The sequence below is a fragment of the Papaver somniferum genome, chromosome 3, assembly GCF_003573695.1.
Source record: "Papaver somniferum cultivar HN1 chromosome 3, ASM357369v1, whole genome shotgun sequence".
NCBI lineage: Eukaryota > Viridiplantae > Streptophyta > Magnoliopsida > Ranunculales > Papaveraceae > Papaver > Papaver somniferum.
Genome location: NC_039360.1, coordinates 82,695,577 through 82,698,228, shown reverse-complemented (window position 1 = coordinate 82,698,228; position 2,652 = coordinate 82,695,577). Strand labels below are relative to the sequence as shown.

General features: G+C 38.0%; 1 pseudogene; it reads left to right on the top strand.

Moving 5' to 3' along the window:
* The first annotated feature begins 718 nt into the window (after window positions 1–718).
* LOC113362378 lies at window positions 719–818 on the top strand (annotated as a pseudogene).
* The last annotated feature ends 1,834 nt before the right edge of the window (window positions 819–2,652 follow it).

Below are 2,652 nucleotides of genomic sequence, written 5' to 3'. Positions count from 1 at the left end.
TATTTGGAAGACTTGAAGTTCTAACTTAGCAAGAGTCTGAGCATTAGTTTGAAAGTTCTGCTTGGTTTCCTGTTGAAAACTAACTTGGCTCTTTACTAACATGTCCTGGCTCTGTGCTAACATATCCTGGCTCTTTCTTAATATACTAAGAGATTCCTCTAAGCTCGTCATTCTATTCTATGAAGAGTTCTGAAACTGACCTGAAGAGTTCTTATCTGAACCAAAACCTGGGGGAGCATTAGAATTACTAAACTGACCTTGACTCTGGCCCTTAGACCACGAAAGATTCGGATGGTTTCTCCAACCAGGATTATAGGTTTCTGAATATGGGTCAAACTTCTGACGGTTATCGAATCTAGTGTTATTATAGAGAGCATTGGCTTGCTCTTCATTATTCTGGCCTTCCCAAAAAGGCTCTAATCTACCACTAGTGTGACCCACTTCTAAAGATTCTAACCTTTTCGCTATAGCAGCAATTTTGGCATCTGATTCAAAGTTTCCTTCTACCCTATTAATGTTTCCTCTGCCTAAAAGAATTGTTTTCTGTGGTCCCATATTACTTTCCCATTGTTGGGTCTTTTCGGCGATTTCATGCAAATATGTCATCGCATCATCAACTATTTGGTTTTCAAACCCACCTGTACACATAGATTCTACTGTGGTTGTAGTGGGATAATTTAAACCCTCATAAAGGATCTGAACGAACCTAACCTTTTCTAAACCATGATGAGGACATTGGGATAATAGATCATTGAACCTTTCCAAATACATATACAAGGATTCTCCCTCCTGTTGAGAAAATGTGCAGATTTGCGTCCTAATAGACGATGTTTTGTGCCTAGGGAAAAACTTGTTCAAAAAGGCAGATGTAAGTTGTTCATATGTTTCAATTGATCCGGAAGCCAAACTATATAGCCACGATTTGGCTTTATCTTTCAAGGAAAATGGGAATAACCTGAGTTTCAAAGCATCATCATCAAGGTTTCTAATTTTTAGGGTACTACAAATTTCCTCAAAGTCCCTAACATGGAAATAGGGGTTTTCATTTTCTTTCCCTAAAAATATTGGGAGCAACTGTAAGGTTCCAGGCTTAAGTTCATAATTCTCTTCAGTTTCAGATAACCTGATACACGAGGGACGAGTAGTCCTAGTAGGGTTCAACAAAGCTTTCAAAGTTGCCATTTCTGGAACTATTGGAATATCAGGGATTTTCTCCTCAAACGGACGTTCAAAAACGGAATCTTCAAGAATCGGGATTTCTAAATTGAGGTAATCGAGACGCTTAGAACTACTAGGTTTCTCTTTAACAAATCTACCTAGGGCGTCTCTTTTACGTTCACGCATGCAAAAGAATAAGGTAGGGAATTCTATGCAATCACAAAACAAGGCTGACTCAACCAAATCAAACCTATTAATTTTTAGCAAACAAAAAGCATGATGGCTCCACTTAGATTGTTTCTAGACCAGCTTCTATTCTTTCGAAAGGAACTCGTTACAATCTGAGCAAACCCTTATGGACTCAATCTGAGTCAAAGTAAGTTGAATAGAGGCGAGGGAAGCTCGATGGAGCTTTGATACCCAAGGCCTCACCGGTATTACAAGGCGGCGCAGTCACGCATTCAACTCACAGAAACCATCATGAACTTCGAAGTATGCTCAAAAGAGTAACCAATATTTTTCGAACGACTTTCCTATTAAGCTCGTTACCCTATAGGTCTCGTTCTAGTCAAAATTTTCGGCTTAGGTTCGCGTTTGATTTCGTTTTCCTAAGGCGGGCAAGAAGAGAACGGTGATGAAATCCGAACCCTTATCTTGTATGGCCAGTCCTTGCCCTTTACTAGGAAATTAAAGCAGCCGTTTTCAAGTCCTCAGCATATATGCAACCGAAGGAATACAGTAAACCCGCTGACAGGAGATTCGCGGGTGTTTAGAATCTTACCTCACGTTCCATACGGGGGATGAATCGGTTGTAGTCGACTCGGGCCACGACTCCTATGTCATGTACGAACCCGAGGGGCCGAGGCGATATCGTAATCGCCGTCCTTCTCTGCACACAGTTTATGTTTAAACTACCCTTCCGTAGGGTTTAAAAATAATGTCCCAAAGTTTAAAGTCCAAAGTGTCCAAAAAGAAAAGAAAAATTACAAAAATAATAAAACCTAATACAGTTTTTTTTTTTTAATAATAAGGAAAAATAAACAAAACCCTAAGAAATAAAATAACTAAAAGAAACTGTCTTCTTTTCCGTTCTTTTCGCTTTAATCTTTCGCTCCAAGTCTTTATGCTTTAAGATCCAGTCTTTACGAAATCACCAAACTCCTTGGCTCAATTTTCTTTATGATGCAAAACCTATAGACAAAAGATAAATACCCAAAAACGTAAAAAGAACAAAAATAATAAAAACCTAACAAAATAAAAGAAAAATAAGTCTAAAACCCTAAAATCAAATCCGCGTCGGCGGCGCCAAAAATTGATGTGGTTTATAGATAGTGGTAAAAGTGGTTCGATTCTCAGACTTGCGAAGGATAAAATATAGACTTAAATTTTAAAACTAAAATAGAAAACTCACTAATAATTATAGCAAACACTGACAAAGTTGATATCAATATTAAAAGATAACTGAGGCTAAGATTCCACTATTTTTTCAAGTTC